The sequence below is a fragment of the Octopus bimaculoides genome, chromosome 3, assembly GCF_046866305.1.
Source record: "Octopus bimaculoides isolate indiv1 chromosome 3, ASM4686630v1, whole genome shotgun sequence".
NCBI lineage: Eukaryota > Metazoa > Mollusca > Cephalopoda > Octopoda > Octopodidae > Octopus > Octopus bimaculoides.
The window spans coordinates 19,340,800-19,358,711 of record NC_142930.1 but is presented as its reverse complement, the minus strand read 5'-3'; the positions used below and the strand labels follow the sequence as shown (position 1 = coordinate 19,358,711).

Genomic DNA, 17,912 nt, shown 5'->3' with positions numbered 1-17,912 from the left:
TAAACATTGCATTAACAGCTACGTTTGTACTCAACTTCTTTTACGCTAGCAGATGCGGTCCCAGGAATTTTTCGAAGGGAAGGGCACAAGGTCAGAAGGGAATACAATTCCAGGAGAAAAGGGCGTAATAACATAAGGATCTAGTCGGTTTGGCTGCCAGCATCAATTCTGTTCGAATTGATTTCATATTCAGTGTAATGATACACTTTTATTGGCTAATGAATGACGTGAAAATCATTTGTATTTTTTTATAGCGGTTAAAAGAACACTAATTTACTTATCAACATATATGCACGCATAAAATGTCCGTTAGCATTTCCGAGTATATATTACTAGCTATGGCGTTCATGTAGCTGGAGTCAAGATTTACGTATAATGATAACACTTATTAAAGCAGAGTGGTCTCGAACGCGCACCCGCGCAGTCGCGCGTCCGCGCTAGCTAGTCGTGAGTGGTCGATCCTACAAAAAGTGCACTGCGCGCGCGTGTGAGTGCGCGTGTGAAAATGAATACATGTGTTTAGGGTTAGAGTTAGGGTTAGGATCGACCACTCACGACTCGCTAGAGCGGACGCGCGTTCGGGACCACTCTGCTTTAGTAGTACCAGTAAGTTATAAGTGACGGGTTTATCAATATATATTCCTACTTCAAAAGTAAAATATATTTATTATTTATTTCCAAATAGGAAACATATAAAAGTAGAGTTACACAAACAGTAACTAAACGCGGTTATAAAAAGCGGTGACCGACTATAAAACTATAAACTATAAGTAATTCATAGTAATTCATGCAGGTTGTTCGGTAAAAACTGAACACTCATACGTCGTCTTCGACAGGGGAGTCCATAATTCATTCATTCATTTATACATACATACATACATACATACATACATTGTCGTGGGGAGGGAAAGGGTGAGTGAGTGAGATCCAATTTTCAATGTATGTATGTATGCAATAACAGATTGTACATGAAAGAAATATGTTTTATACCTATCTTACTGTTCGCAGTGCTAGTTACGCATGCAAACACTTCATTGTTAACGACTTAAAAACGAGTTGAATTTGAAACGTCCAAGGGAAATAATTCTACGAAGATTACTGTTATCTCCCTTGTATGGTTACGTTATATGACATGAGTTTCAATTGAACTACTTTTTATCTTTTACTTGCATCAGTCATGAGACTGCTGCCATGCTGGAGCAACGCCTTGAAGAATTTTTAGTCGAATGATTCGACCCCCAGCACTTATATTTTAAAGCCTGGTACTTATTCTATCGGTTTCTTTTGCCGAACCGCTAAGTTACAGGGAGGTAAAGACACCAATCGTAAAGCGGTGGGGGGGAGACAAACACACATACACACGCACACACACAGACAGACAGACAGACAGACAGACAGATAGATAGATAGATAGATAGATAGATAGATAGATAGATAGATAGATAGATAGATAGATAGATAGATGTTCTTTCTAGCGTAAGGAATCCCATGAATGGATTCCTCTTATGTATTTAAATATACACTGTACCTTATGAGTAATTCATAGTCTCTGGACTAAACTTTTATACGCTAGGCCACTTGGAAGTGAACATTTTTATTAATTTCCATTTCCCTTTGATATGATTTAGTATTTTATGTTTTTTGGAAAAAATATCGAATTTTAAAAGTTGGCATTTTTTTTTTTTCTTTTTGCCGACGAAGAGCTGCGCCTGCGCAGTAGATCTGAAAAAATTAGGATGTATAAACGGGAGGCATGGAATTGATTGCCTCGTGTTTATATATTTTAGTCTTGGGTGTACCTGTTGATAACGACTTCACCTAGCAAATTATGTTATTTGCTAAAATAAAGTCAGAAACTAGTTGGTCCAGGCGAACTAGTTGGTCCAGATGGTAAAACGTTTTTATTTTTTCATTTCGTTCCCTTCGGAATTTTATCCCTAATTTTTGTGGTTCTGGAACCTAGCTGTTCTTTCTAGCGTAAGGAATCCCATGAGTGTATTCCTCTTATGTATTTAAATATACACTGTACCTTATGAGTAATTCATAGTCTTCGGATTAAACTTTTATACGCTAGGCCACTTGGAGGTGAACATTTTTATTAGTTTCCATTTCCCTTTGATATGATTAGATAGATAGATAGATAGATAGATAGATAGATAGATAGATATTGAAAATGGAGAAGGCCGATTTATGGGATTACCTTAGGTTTCCCATCCATAACGGGTTTAGCTGTATGACGTATCGTCAGATCCCAAAAACCTGGTGGCCCAAGGTGTCTTACTCGAAATAGGGACTAATTAACAGTCGACAACTGAGGAGGGGTTAGCCTTCTTTTGGCATTTTGACCCGTACTTGTCTTTCGTTATGTTTTTCAATCGTTGGTGATGTCCTCTTGTATATTTTCTGGTATTTTGTCCTGTACTTATCTCTCGTGTATTATACATATGTGTGTGTGTGTGTGTGTGTGTGTGTGTGTGTGTGTGTGTGTGTGTGTGTGTAATATAATATGTGACAATTATTCGGTTGCCATAATAAAACTCCGAGTTTCGGATGTCGGGGCGGAAAACTGCTCCGGCATCTCGTCAGTTATTAAGACAATCAAAAAATGCTATGAAAATGACGGTTAAGCAAAGGGAAATTACTATGTAAATGACCGTTATTAAGACAAACAAAAGAGCTATTAGAATGACCGTTAAATAAAGGGGAAAAAACAGAAGGGGAAGAAGTAAAAAAGTAAAAACACACGTAGAATTCGCGTATGTGCGCATGTACATACATACACTTGCGCGCGCGCGCACCCACGTACATGTACCTATATTCATATGCTCATTCACACTCGCGTGTAACACATACATGCACACCCACACACACGCCTATATGTGCACACATATATGCAGCCATACACATGTGCACGTATACATATCCGCACACACGCACACACACACACACGTGCACATACCCACACGCGCACAAATATATTCATGTACACGTTTAAATACGCACATGCTATATATGCGTATGCTCACTTACACTCGCGTGAAACGCATGCATGTACAGCCACATATATATACAACCATACACATTTACACATACACATATCTGCACACACGTACGTATATATACCCATACGCGCACAAATATGTTCATATACACGTCTATATACGCACATACACAAGAAAAATGCAGGGTGAAAGGTAATATATAGAAAAAATATGTAAAAATATATAAAGCAGTTGCATTTTTAAAGAAAAAAATCTTCTGGGTACATCACAAGAAGCAGACCTAGGCAAGAAAAATGAATGTTTGACAGAGGTGAAGAATATTAGCCTGTACTTCCTTGCCCTTGATAAGGGTGCCAAACTTCCTGTTCTGTTCGAAAAGGAAACCCATCTTTTATTATTATTATTATTATTATTATTATTATTATTATTATTATTATTATTATTATACAGACATCAGCAAGTTACACTGCAATCTGAGTTTGTGCAAAATTTTGAGCTAACAGCTCTCATTTTCTTTAAAATCCTTGTTTTGATATCCAACCACGACCGTCCAATAGCCTGGTGTGTGCTCCTGTCACTGGATCCGCATCAGTAAGCTTTTCCACTCACACCTTGATCACATTTGCTGGAAAGTACAGAGAAAAGATGCAGTAGATTCATTTGTGGAATTCCTAAATCATATGCGAAGTGTGTATCGTTAAAGGATTTATTTAGATATATATGAAGTGTGTATCAGTTATGCATGTAATCAATAATAAATCATTATTCAACATTATTCAAATTGTCAATCATCCTACAGTATAAAGTTCTTGCAGTAAAGGTAGACTACAAACTGAAGTGTAAATGATTAGACAGACTTCACACTTAGTCAAAATGATTAGGTATACTGCACACAAAAGTGATACGCAATATTTTCTTGTAAATTATGTGATCAATAGGTATATGGAAGTCTTTTAATAAATGCTATGTAAAAAATATCAATAACATATAAATGTTTTTGTTTTTTATATAAACCTTTATGTCATTTTCAAAATCCCATTATAACCATTTTCATGTATTTTCTTTCCACGGGTAATTTTTGAACCTGCAACAATTTCCATTTCCTTGAACGAAAATAAGTCGACGATGAAACAGTCACATGAAGAAACTATAGAGTTAATGAACGATAAGAAAACAAAAACACTCTTACCAGTGATTATTGTTTTATTCTTCATAATGCTGTTTGGTTTTATTGGTAATTGTTTTTTCGTCTATATTCATCCGCTCAAATCAAAATACTCACCGTCCGGTTTACCTGTGGTTTTCCTAGGATGGAGTCAGATTTTGGAATGCGTGCTACATATACCAATGAATATTTTTATTCTTTTTCATTCGTATAATTTCCCGGATGACATTGTCTGTCGTTTTATGCAGGCTGTCATTTTCATGTCGTCTGCTAAAACAGGAATGATAGTGTTCACAATCGCTGTGGATCTCTTTAAAAAGGTTTGTTGGCCGTTTAAGCCACAGTTTACAAGTCGATATATTAAGAAGATCATCTGCTGCAATCTTATAGTATTAACTTTTGTGTTAGCGGGACCAGGCAAGTTCCGATACATTATAAAAATCTAAATGGTACTATGTGCTCACTTTCCGATAAGATTCCTCAATACTCTGCGTTGTTTTTTTGAAACTATTCCACTAACTGAAACAATCACATTTCGATACTGTAGTGACAGATACTTTCACAGAGAGAGAAAGAGAGAAAGAGAGAGACAGAAAGAGAGAGACAGAAAGAGAGACAGAAAGAGAGAGAGAGAGAGAGAGAGAGAGAGAGAGAGAGAGAGATGTATATGTATACATATACATGTATATGTACACCATTTCGATACTGTAATGACAGATACTGTAATGACAGATACTGTAATGACAGATACTTTCAGAGAGAGAGAGAGAGAAAGAGAGAAAGAGAGAGAGAAAGAGAGAGAGAGAAAGAGAGAGAGAGAAAGAGAGAGAGAGAAAGAGAGAGAGAGAAGAGAGAGAGAGAGAGAGAGAGAGAAAGAGAGAGAGAGAAAGAGAGAGAGATGTATATGTATACATATAGATGTACACGTATATGTATATATATATATAGATCTATACATACATGTATATGTATACATATGTGTAGATGTATATATATATAGATGTACATGTAATATGTACACATATATACATATATACATGCATACAGATATCTATACATATATACACCCATCACACACACATACACATGCACACAAACACACACATTAGTCATTTGTTTTCTTATCCAAAACTACGTCAAAAGTACTGAATGGATCTTTATGAAATTTGGAAATTATATTCTTTGCATAACGGCCATAACTCCCATGAAAATTCATATATTTTTGATGTTGATGAAATTTTAACCCGGACATAACAGATGAGCATTATTTAGAAAATGATGTCACACGTTATTGAGGCTACCATTCTTTCTGGATGTGCAAAAGGGGATGACGTCTTTATTCCAAGAATTCCTCTTACTCTATCAGGAGCAGACATTCTTTTTACATTCAGAAGACCACAATTCCCCCTTCGTGTGACTTTTGCCATGTCCATAAACAAATATCAGGGTCAAACACTGTCTGTAGCTGGTCTTCTCTTGGAAGAGCCCTGCTTCTCACATGGACAACTGTATGTTGGCTGCTCAAGAGTGGGCAGCAACAAAAAACCTATTTGTATATGCTCCACAAGGGAAAACAAGGAACATAGTTTACAATGAGGTGTTATAATCACAACAGCAAGAAAGTATGTACATGATCACCTTCTTTTACGAAACTTCATTGACTTTCATATATTTATATTGATATACATATATATACGTGTGTTTGGGTGCGTGTGTGTATATACATCTCTATATATAAAGATGATGCGTAGTCTAGACGGCGTTTTTAGATTTCATTAGTCTCTTTAACCCGGGCAACGCCGGGTATTTCTGCTAGTATATATATATATATATATATATATATATATATATATATATTTATACATCTACACATATGTATACATATACATGTATGCATATAGATCTATATATATATATATATATATATATATATATATATATATATATATATATATATATATATATATATATATATATATACATATACGTGTACATATACATCTATATGTATACATATACATCTCTCTCTCTCTTTCTTTCTCTCTATATCTATACATATACGTGTACATATACATCTATATGTATACATATACATCTCTCTCTCTCTCTCTCTCTCTTTCTCTCTTTCTCTCTCTCTCTGAAAGTATCTGTCATTACAGTATCGAAATGGTGTACATATACATGTATATGTATACATATACATCTCTCTCTCTCTCTCTCTCTTTCTGTCTCTCTCTTTCTCTCTCTGTGAAAGTATCTGTCATTACAGTATCGAAATGTGATTGTTTCAGTTAGTGGAATAGTTTCATTTTTAAAGTGAAAGTATTTGACATGAGTGTTTTTGTTTCACTTTTGACACGTAATACTTAAATAGTGGAAGAGATATTATGTTGCCATGTGCTCGAACTCTGCAAGAAGTTAAAAATTGTTTTGACTAAAACACAACTGGAACCCTAAGTAAGGCATGTGCAAAATTTGAATGAAATTGGTTGCGTAGTTCTCGAGTTTTAGGGATTCACATACACAGACAGACAGACAGACAGACAGACAGACAGACAGACAGACAGACAGACAGACAGACAGACAGACAGACAGACAGACATTCTCATTTTTATATATATAGATAGATAACAACTTGCAAGTATACAGAGAAACATCAGAAGCAAGAACTAAACTGACATTGCGGACTCACTCTACAAATTAACACCATTCTGTAATATTTCTGTTGGTTGCTTTATAAAATAAAAGCAGGCAATAGATGACCGTAATAAATTTACAAACATTTGGTCAGTAAAACTCCTTTGATTTCAAATTATATAAGCTTGTATTTTTGTAAACATCCTCTTTATAAATTTTTATAGAAAAGATCAATAAAGTGTATATCGGTAATGCATAATGCATAAAAGATCTATGGAACTTAACATTGAGCAAAATAGCTATCTATTACCATAGTCATGAGTTCATACCAATCGTAAGTTTTATTTCTATTTCGTAGTTTAACCCAAGGTCATTCCTAATACAGGCGATTTATGAGTAGAGATGTATCAGTCGTAGCCTTCCAGTATCTAGGAACACATTATCTAATGAGTTCTTTTTATAAGACGGTAAGGTGTGGTTTGAGTAGGATTTGGCAAATGTTTCTCAATTTCCTTGTTGAAGCTTAAAGAAAGGAAATACATATACATGTAAAAATTCGGGAACATTTTTTTTGTATATTTTGATATTTTCGTATATAATTTACAAATACAAAAACTTGCATATAGAAAGTTCGTTTGGTAAAATTATGTCGAAATAGGAGGACTTTAGGTTAAAGTATAAGAACTGCATTTTACGTTCTGACAGGCTCGCATTTAAAGTTAGAAATGGAAAAGGTGTGCATACAAAAGAAACAAGAGGGATCCCTAGCTTACTCAAAAGTAGACCGTGAAGTGTATGAAGGATGTATAGGTTTTCATATTGCATACCAGAAAAAGTGAAATAATGTGATACGGTCGTAGCCTTACGCCTCAATGAAGAGGTGATCAAGGAAGTAGCCAAACACAACAGTCCTACTGCTATCCTATAAGAAGTTGTGTGTAATCTAGGTGGCATTCAATAATATACATTATTTTTTCATAATGATCTTGGAGAATCATTTCATAATGATCTTGGAGAAGATATCAGCTCGAGAGAAGTTTACCACCAGAACTGGTTAGTTATCAAATATAAAGATGCAGATGCTGATCATCCCTGAAAACATACCAAAGATCCCGAATGACTATTCATTTGAAGAGTGTGAATCCAATGAGCGCTGTGTGGAAGGTTAGGAGAGCTAGTGCTATACATGAAGTAGTAAAAACCACATACAGCTCTCCTTATATTAAATCTCCAACGACAGGGAAAAACTAAACACAGTAAAAGCAAAAAACTAAAATCAGCAAGAACATACAGAATAAAACCAACAACACACAATATACATACACGCAGAGACAGGTATATTCCTTAAGTTTACCGCCCTCCCAAAGCAGAATGCTAAGCTGAAGTATGTAAAACAAAATAACAGAGAGCATCAATCAACTTTTCTCAAAGGTAGTACAATACAGACTTCTGGTGATGAGTACATCAGAATTCTACAAACATTCGCTATTGAGATTTTCACATGACGTGAAGACGTTCAGAATTAAAACAGCTATGTGAAATGTTTAGATTTGGGGGAAGGGACAATTTTCATGTATCTGGATAGTATTTCATGAATGGCAGCAGAGGTGGGCCTGTTGTCTCGTGAACCTTTACATCCTGACTGGAATTCTTGAGGCCAGGCATCGAAAAGCATTCTTGAGGTCAAGCATCGAGAAGCATTCTTTGCTTCCCCACTCAATCACTTGGTCGGTAATGTCGACGGACATCTCCTCGATACAGCGCTGTACAGTGTTGTGAAATACGGAAATACTCGCCTTCTCTCCAATCACGTGCCTGACGAAGATCTTTGCCGCTGGCATGATGAGAAACTTTGCAATGGTATGCGCCTTCATGTTTTTGGCCACCAGGAGAGCAACTTCGTAGGATGCTTTCACAATTCCTACCCTCTTCTGGTAGATCTGGCCAGTCTTGTCTATGCGCTGCCACTTTACGTTCTCGCCAAGTCGCTGGAAGTAATTCTAGTCTCGGTCCTTCTTCTCCACGTGTTTCGTCTCAAGATGACGTTTGAGCAGGCTGGGTTTCATGGCCGCATTGGAAAGGGATTTCATACAAGCCAAACATTGCGGAAGAGCTTCTCCTCCACGTTCGATTGCAATGAAGTCATACTTTATGTACGCAGGGTTATAGTTTCGCTTCGGCATATTATCAAATCCTATGGAAAAGTTTTTAAAAAATTAATCAATCAAAAAATAAAGAAATATAAAAATAAAAAATATACGAAATAAGGATTCTTTTCTACTCCAGGCACAAAGCCCGAAATTTTGGGGGAGAGGGGCCAGTCGATTAGATCGACCCCAGGACGCAACTGGTACTTAATTTATCGACTCTGAAAGGATGAAAGGTAAAGTCGGCCTCGGCGGAATTTGAACTCAGAACGTAAAGACAAAGGAAATACCGCTGAGCATTTCGCCCAGCGTTCTAACGTTTCTACCTGCTCGCCGCCTTTTGTGAAGAAAATATCAACTTGTAATGGCATACCTGCCTCGCTAGCCCCCAGTCAGCCTCTACCCAGCCCAGAGAGAACAAAGACACGCATCAGAAACCAAACAAACAACTGTCATTTATTAATGAACACGCGGTGCATTTTATACGCGCATTCCCCTCAAGGTCACACATAGCATCACGCCATACTCAAGGTCATGCGCATTGACTGGACGGCACTGATCGCTGTACAGAGAGCGAATAAAAGGTAACCAATGGTATGCCAGTAATCGAAAAGTACTGATTACTGGTTGATTGATTTGGAAAGCATTAATCACATGCTGGCCGAATATTGGAAACGGCACAAACTAAAAATCGCATATTACCCCGAAAGTGCTCGTGTACCACCTGGAAAGCCCTCACGTACCACAGGTTGGGAACCACTGATTTAAAGGGTTTCCCAAGAATAAAAACAGTTGGAAGATGCTACAAAAAACAGTTGGAAGATGCTACAAAAAGCAGTTGGAAGATGCTACAAAAAACAGTTGGAAGATGCTACACAAGATTTTCCCCTATTCCTCTGATTTATTTTATTTTTTTCCTGATAAATGCCTACTGTTATGAGTATACATAGAAAATGTAACTGAAACAATTCCTTTTCTCGTGATGTGCTCCAATCTTGGTTTCAATAATCGTATGTAGAGTAGTAAATATGCTAAGCACCGAACTAAATGACTTTCAAGCTTCCACCGCTCGGACATTCTCACCTAAAAAGTAAATCTTTATTTTTTACTCAAAGGCACCAATAATCCTTTCTACTATAAGCACAATGCCAGCAATTTTGCGGGAAGAGACAAGTCGATAACATCGACCCCAGTGCTCAACTGATACTTATTTCGATCCTGAAATGATGAAAGGCGAAGTTGATCTAAATGAAATTTTAACTCAGAACGTAAAAATGGGCGAAATGCCGCTACACATTTTGACCAGCGATCTACTAAGTCGCCGCTTTAGAGACATCAATTATAAAAGCAATCTTTTTTTGTGCTAGTTAACAACCTATTGATGTCACCAAACGCTCACTCGCATACCTCGAATATTTTACCAACGACTGCTGACTTCGACGTTGTTTTGGCGTCCCTTCATCTAAATTTTAAATTCCATCTAATTCTATCTAGTCTTTATTGTTTATTCAGAATCATACATAATTAAAAAGGAAAAGAGGAAATTCTTTGCGAACAGATAATTAAAATATATTTTCGTATTTATTAACACAAACGATGAAGCACTAGATAAGATTGCGTTGATGTTCCTGACTGAATTTAGAAACGAAAAATTTCTATTGCAGGAAAACTGTTTTCTGACCGAAAGAATCAAACATTTTATAAGGCTCAAAATTTCAGTAAAATATCACGCACGGATTAAATGACTCATCAATTACCTGACATATTCTATCAAGTAAATCGCGGTGCAAAACTTTCAGATGAACAGAAGTGTAAGGATATCAGACTATGAAAGCGACTCCAAGGACATAAAGAAATTTACTTGGTACGTTTTTGTTATTCTTACATACATACATACATACATACATACATACATACATACATACATACATACATACATACATACATGCATACGAATATAAAATATATATATATATATATATATATATATGAACTTGCTTCCCAACCTCATGGTTCCGGATTCAGTCCCACTACGTAGCAGCTTGGGCAAGTGTCTTCTACTATAGCCTCGGGCCAACCAAAGACGGAAACTGAAAGAAACCCGTCGTATGTGTGTGTGTGTGTGTGTGTGTGTGTGTGTGTGTGTGTGTGTGTGTGTGTGCATGTGTGTGTGTGTGTTTGTGTATCTGTCTTTGTACCCCACCATCGCTTGACAACCGATGTTGGTGTGTTTACGTCGCTGTAACTTAGCAGTTCGGCAAAAGAAACCGATAAAAAAGTACTAGGCTAACAAAGAATAAGTTCTGGGGTCGATTTGTTCGACTAAAGGCGGTGCTCAAATGACTGAAACAAGTAAAAGAAATATATATATATATTCTATTCTGTTCTTTCGTTTTACGCCCTCCTATAATTAGTACATAGCCTCATTATCCTCTCGACCCATTAGATATAGCAGCCAAATCAATTAACTATTACTGTCTAACGCGTCTAACTTTGAAGGTGAATTTTGTTTCCCTTGTGGTTTTTAATGTATTTTGGACAAATCTGACCATCAAAACAGTTGGTCATCACTCGTTCTTTAGGTAATTATCATCAAAGTGAGACGGTACAATAGTAAAAATATGCCGGGAAGTTACCCATATCAGACTAGCGTCAGAATCTGTATTATACATCGATATAAACGCTAGAGAAAACAGAATTAAACAGCATCTGTCTCACTTAGAAGGTGAAATTTATACCTGTCTCTCTTAGAAGGGAAAATTTATATGTTTCAATTTGAAGGGAAATTTTATACCTGTCTTACTTAGAAGAGAAAATTTATACCCGTCTGACTTTGAAGGTGAAGTTTATACAAGTCTGATTTTGAAGGTGCAATTTATACTCGTCTCACTTTGAAGGTGAAATTTATACTCACCTCACTCTGAAGGTGAAATTTATAATCATCTCACTTTGAAGATGAAATTTATAATCGTCTCACTTAGAAGGTGAAATTTATACCCATCTCACTTTGAAGGTGAAATTTATACACATCTCGCTTTGAAGGTGTAATTTATACCTATCTCACTTTAAAGGTGAAATTAATACCAGTCTCACTTTGGAGGTGAAATTTATACCCATCTCACTTTGAAGCTGAAATTTATATCCATATTACTTTGAAAGTTAAATTTAAGATTTCCCTGTGGTTTTAAATGAGGAATGTCTCTGTCTTCATGCCTTTCAACCTCATCCACCAGACAACCTCTTTCGCCACAGCCACCAGGCAAAGGAAAAATGCTTTGCCTGCCCTATTACAGGAGGGCGGCGGGGCAATCATCACCATAGACTCAGCGGACAGACGAATCCGTCCCACATGCGACAGTAGCTTTTCGACAACACCACAATTCAGTAATAGCAGGACACTGAACGAGTGCGTGTTTCGTCGCTCTGTGCGTACTTTGCACGAGCCCGTCTGACAGCACATCCGTTCCTGTACAGTTTATCTTGAACTGGTAGCGCCCGTCGGTAGCACTGCTAGGCCAAAGACACCTAGAAATTATCCATGGTAGTCCCAAACCGGAAAGTCCTCCAGAACAGATTAGCCAGTTTGTTTTCGTCGACGCTCAGAGTGTTGTATTCCTCTCGGGGGACTCGCAGAGAAAAGACAACGAGTTGTACAATTTAGTTATTACATTTATTATTTAATTACAGACAAAGAACGCACTCACCGAATGTTCGTTATTAATAAACAAGAATCATGTCCTCGCCATATATATCAATAACTTTCGGCTTCTACAGTCATTCAAAACAACAACGAAAACAAGGACCTCAGACGAAATACGGGACCTCAGATGCACAACAAACAAATCTAATAGTCCATATAACACCTCCCCACTGAAATTGATGCTACACAAGAAGTATCAACAGCAAAGTCTCTCTTGGGTTTTACAGGTTCTCTTGGACCGTCTTGGGTTGTCTGGTCCATACTCTGGAACGGGTAACATGGTCTTGGGTCTGGTTTGTCTTTGAGTTAGTGGCACAGTTTCCGAGATCTCCATCGGGTGATCTGTTGCAAATTCAAATACAGTGTTTTCTGCATCACCAGGTTCATTGTCTTCCTCAGTTGTGTACCGCGGTCGCAGCTGTTCCCAGTGTCGTCTCCACATCGGGCCATGAGGTATGACCTTCACGTTAAAGCAGCGAGTACCCAATGATTTCTTAATGATTGCTGGTACCCATCGGGGATCTTTGTCTCGGCGAGACACAGGATCTCCGGCTTTGTACTGCCTGGTAACTTTAGCAACATCAGCCGAGCTCGGAGTCACCTGAGACTTATCTGCTTCCTTAGACTGTTTGCCTTGAGCAATGTGTGCTGGCGATGGCAGCAGAGAATCAATCCTTGTTCGTATCTGCCGGTGATTCAAAAGTTCACTTGGAGAGAATCCACAGGATGTCGGTGTTCTCCGGTACTGCATCAAGAACTCTTGAAGTGCTCGTGTCGGCGGAAGAGAAGACTTCCTCAGAGCTTGTTTGAAGGTCTTCACCAAACGTTCCGCTGCTCCGTTGGTAGCTGGGTGGTAAGGTGCCCCTGTCAGGTGTGTGATACCACGTTATTTGCACCAGCTCTGGAACTCCCCAGACGTAAAAGTTGGTGCGTTATCGGTGACCAGTGTGTGAGGAAATCCGAAGTGCGCAAAGTCTTCCTCAAGCAGATTTAAAGTGGCTTTGGGGGACGTAGAGGAAGTAGGATGAATGCACGGGTACTTGGAATAAGCATCTGTGATCACCAGCCAATCTCTACCCATAAAATGTATTGCGTGGTCCAGGTGTAAGCGGCTCCACGGCTTTTCTGGTAACATCCATGGGTGAACTGGAGGCTTAGATGGCTACCTTTGATGTTCGTTACACGAATCACATCGTCGATTGGCTACCTCTATAGCAGCATCGATACCAGGCCAAAAAACAGCAGTTCTTGCTAGTTGTTTCATGCGTTCCATGCCAAAGTGTCCAAGATGCAGAAGATTGAGGATCTTTGGCTGCAAGCTATGTGGAATCACAACTCTACATCCATGAATAAGGCATCCATGGCAGATACACTAAGTGAGTTTGATAACTTACGGAACTTGTTGACTTCGTCATTGATCTCCATGTTCTTTGGTGGCCAGCCTTCACGGACGTGGCGCATCACTGTTGATATCACTGGATCTTTCCCTGACTCTTGACGGAGGAGATTAGCATCCACAGGCTGAACTTGAATGCTGAGAGCTTTGATGGCACACACCATGTCTATGTCTTCACCATTTTCCTTTCTGTCAAAGTCGTTATCATCACCGAGTGGCAAGCGACTGAGGGCATCAGCATTACCATGATCTGCTGATTTCCGATATTCAATGGTGTAGTCAAACTGGTTCAGCCACAGGCCCCACCGTGCTAGTCTGTTAGCAGCGGCAAGTGGCGTTCCTTTTCTTGGACTGAACAGTGATGTCTGTGGCTTGTGGTCAGTCACGAGTACGAATTTACGACCGTACAAATACTGGTAAAACTTTTGCAAGCCAAATATGATAGCCAGGGTTTCCTTTTGAATTTGGCTGTAGTTACGCTGTGCAGAAGTGAGAGTCTTGGACATATTGGATATTGGGCGCTCGCTTCCATCAGGATAACGGTGAAACAGGACTGCTCCAATACCAACGTTTGATGCGTCGCAAGCCAGTCCCAAAGTTTTGTTTGGATCGAAGTGTATCAGAACTTGACTCGATGAAAGTACATTTTTCAAGTGATCAAAAACTGACTGTTCTTCATCTCCCCACTTCCAAATAGTTGACTTTTTCGTAAGGCAATAGAGTGGCTCTGCTATACTGGCTAGGTTTGGGATAAACTTTCCATAAAACTGAACTGAACCTAGGAAAGATTTCAAGCTTGATTCGTTCGTTGGAGGTGGCATCTTTAAGACTGCTTCGACCTTGGATCCCTTCGTGATCCCTTCAGCCGACAAAATGTGTCCAAGGTATTCTACACTGGGTAGTGCAAACTGGCACTTTTCACGGCGACATCTGAGTCCATTGTCGCTTAAACGTGTAAGCAGACACTTTAGGTTGTTTAGGTGACTGTTTGCATCTTTCCCACTGACGAGCATGTCGTCTTGGAAGACGGCCACTCCAGGTAGGTCATGGGTCAGGTTTTCCATGATCTCCTGAAAGTAACCAGGTGCTGACTTGATTCCGAAAGGGAGTCGTTGCTGCAGGAGTACTCCTCAGTGAGTGCTGAGTGCGTGTCTGCGTTGACTTTCTGGAGCCAGCTTGATCTGATTATAGGCATCAGCAAGGTCTATCTTTGTATATCCGAATCCACCTCCGAGTTTCTGCATCAGTTCAACAGGGAGTGGCATTGGATGACGGTGATCAGCAAGTTGGTCATTAATTCCCACAGAGTAGTCACCACAAATCCGTAGTTTGGGCTTCAGGTTGCTTGAAGCGTGTGCTTTACGAATCGGTACCACTGGCGTTCCGTATTCGTTGAACTGGACTGGCTTCCAGATTCCCTTGGCGATGCCTTCTTCGTAACTTTTGGCCAGGTCATCACGAAGAGCAAACGGGACCGGACGTGCCTTGTGAAAGACTGGTGTTGCGTCCGATTTGAACTTCACTTCCAGTTCAAAGTTCTTGAGACATCCCAATTCTTGCTTGAAAAGATGTGGAAATTCATCACACATGTTGTGACAATCTTGTTGCAGGGAAACATAGGGCTCACTTGAGGTCTTTGGATATATCCCTTCAGCACCTTCCCTCTTGGCTTGGCTGTCTATGCTTTTCAAACCTAGAGCAGTGTCCACAGAAATTCCCAGAGTCTGGATAGCATTTCGACCCAGCAAATTAAGATCAGAGATCCCGGTGACAATGTATGGTATTACATTCTGCTTACCGGTTGTTGGATCCTTAGTTTGGCCCATGAAAGTTCCCAGAACAGGCAGGTCGTGCTTGCTTGCTGGCAGATTCATAGCGATGCTTGACATCTTGCAGCTTTGGTCTTCCAAGTTGTTTCCAGACTGACAAGGAAACAAAATTGCCTGTAGTAGCAGTGTCCAATTCCATTGTGAACAGTCTGTTCTGGATTGTTACTGGCACAATTGAACTATGAGCATCTTGGGAAACTTCACCTAGGATCGCCTTGACTAGCTCAGCTTTTGTGATTCTTTTCACGGGAGTTTGTGAATAGCCATTGCGTTGCTGATGTTGTTTTTTCCTACACACCGCTTGCAAATGTCCCTTTTGTCACAAAAATGACATTTGGTTTCCCTGAAAGGACAGTCTGTCGCTTTATTGGCCTTTCCACATCGGTAGCATTTCTCCTGGTTTGTGGAATAAGACTGCTGATGGTTCTTTTGAGGACTCTTATTCTTGTTCTGTTGGACCTTGTAGACTTGCTTGGCTTTGGAACCGTAGACAGTTTCTTTTGCAACCTTTGCTGCGTCTTCAGTCTCGATGGCAACCTGGACAGTACGGGCAAAATCTAGTTCTGTGTCTTTGATCTTAAAAAGCGCCTTCAGAACCGCTCCATTGTTGACTGAACATATGAATCTCTGTCTCAGAGCTTCATCCTGTGGGTTGGTGATCGCTGGAAAATCACAGGTAGCCGCATCCTGACGTATACGTGCTGCCAGCTCCTGGAGAGTTTCGCCTGGCTTCCGTTGCATATCACTCCAAAACTTGAAACGCTCTCTCACAATGAAAAGTTTTGGGTCGAACTGTTCCTTCATGAAGTCAACGATTTCGTCCATTGTCAAGTTGTTGATATCTTTAGGCGGATTTTGTTGAGTAGCCAGATTAGCAAGTTGCTTGTAAATAGTAGCGGTCTGATTGGTCAGGAACACTTGTGCCATGCGTTGTTCAGGTACAGCATTAGCAGCCACGAACGTGCGGAATCTTGACCAGTAATCAGGCCATAGTTCTGACGTTGAATCAAATGCAGCAAATGATGGAATCGACACTGTTGTCGAAGCAGCTGAAAAATAGCCACTGGAATCGCCTTCAAATTGTCGAGCACCAAACAGTTTTAACAGTGTCCATATCTCTCTGATGTTGTTGCATTTGCTGTTCCATTTGTTCCCTAAACAATTTTATAAGTTCTACTGTCTGTTTTTCAGCCATTGTTAATAAGATGAAAATTTTTACGGCAAAGTATGCATGTAATCCTATCGGCGACGCCAATAAACTCTGTTGTATTCCTCTCGGGGGACTCGCAGAGAAAAGACAACGAGTTGTACAATTTAGTTATTACATTTATTATTTAATTACAGACAAAGAACGCACTCACCGAATGTTCGTTATTAATAAACAAGAATCATGTCCTCGCCATATATATCAATAACCTTCGACTTCTACAGTCATTCAAAACAACAACGAAAACAAGAACCTCACACGAACTACATTGAAACACGGGACCTCAGATGCACAACAAACAAATCTAACAGTCCATATAACACAGAGACTCCCCAAGAACGTCGTCACAATTTCCCGCCACTAATCCTCTATAGATTGCCAAAGTGAAATATCCACCGATCCCATTGCCTGACAGGTAGAGGGCTGTGAACACCTGACAACATTCTAGGTACCAGGCACCCACTACCAGTCTTTTCTTCCCCTGGGACTGCAGCTCCATCAAGGAGACGAGCTGCAGAAAGTCGTTCCTCTCAAACGTAGCCCAAACATACTCTCCGTCCAGAAATTATTGCAGGTGGCGCAACCTGAGCGCGTGTCTGTGCATCAGAAGCCACGGCAGGCTTAAGCTGCCACTCAGAGGGTGCTGGCAGCAGACTGGCCGTCTGACCATTGGAGCACATCCTTCCACAAGAAATTAAATAAGAGATGATCGTCGTCGTCGTCGTCGTCGTCGTCATGATGTTGCTCAAGAACACAACTCAGATGATCTTGCGTGCAACACCCTAGCCACTAGGCCATGCACTTTCATATATCTGCATGTGTATGTGCG

At 39.5% G+C, this 17,912-nt stretch overlaps 1 protein-coding gene across 1 annotated transcript in view; it reads left to right on the top strand.

Annotated features, from left to right (window-relative positions):
• Nucleotides 1-10,363: 10,363 nt before the first annotated feature.
• The window catches only part of LOC106876664 (uncharacterized), a 12,386-nt gene continuing 4,837 nt past the window's right edge, over nt 10,364-17,912 (top strand). The window contains exon 1 of the mRNA XM_014925298.2: nt 10,364-10,815. The gene's annotated coding sequence lies outside the window, so the exon portion shown is untranslated. The remainder of the gene's footprint in view (nt 10,816-17,912) is intronic.